This window comes from Pongo abelii, chromosome X (genome assembly GCF_028885655.2).
Source record: "Pongo abelii isolate AG06213 chromosome X, NHGRI_mPonAbe1-v2.0_pri, whole genome shotgun sequence".
In the NCBI taxonomy this organism is placed as follows: domain Eukaryota; kingdom Metazoa; phylum Chordata; class Mammalia; order Primates; family Hominidae; genus Pongo; species Pongo abelii.
The window spans coordinates 15,989,312-15,989,952 of NC_072008.2; the positions used below are offsets into that span (position 1 = coordinate 15,989,312).

The 641-nt window shown below is 43.1% G+C and overlaps 1 non-coding gene across 1 annotated transcript; it reads right to left on the minus strand.

Annotated features, from left to right (window-relative positions):
* Nucleotides 1-258: 258 nt before the first annotated feature.
* LOC112131074 (U5 spliceosomal RNA) lies at nucleotides 259-373 on the minus strand. Its single transcript, XR_002913222.1, has one exon. It is a non-coding gene; the product is annotated as a U5 spliceosomal RNA (small nuclear RNA).
* Nucleotides 374-641: the final 268 nt, after the last annotated feature.

Here is a 641-nt window from a genome sequence, read left to right on the forward strand (position 1 = left end):
GAGCTTAGTTCTCAGGAAGTTGCTAACGCCAAGGTAATGCACCATTCCTTGTTAGTTTCCTCTAATCTTACCCTTGCATACCCTGCATATTTGGGGTCCCCATCTTATTGCCCCAGACCCCCGCTCCTTAATGAATTACTGCCTTCGGGAATTCCAGTTCCCAGAGGTGGGCACTAGGAGAAAGTTGGTTTCAGAGTCAGAAAGATCTGGAGTTTAATCTAATCATTATTTATTTATTTATTTATTATTATTTACTTGGCCCTGCCTAAGCAGGACCTCAAAAATTTGGTTATTCATTAATAATTGTTCCTCTCCATGGAAATCTTTAGTAAAAGGCCAAATATTTATTTGTTCTGAAGAGAAACCAGAGCATCCAATATTATTGGCTGTGTGAATCTAAGGCTTCTGCCTTACTGAGTTTCAAGCTTCCTGACTCAGCTCACAGATTATAAGAAGTAAATGGATTGACCTCTATGGAAATAATCAAGCACAGTGTGAGGAACTGTGGTTGCTCAGTCTGTGACTTATCCTCCCCAACTCCCTTTCCCACTTCCTCTCGCCATGCCTCTTCCCTCCTCCCTCTCCCCGTCTCCCTCCCCCTTCCCTCTCTTCTACATTTCCCCTTTTCTTCCTACTTCCCA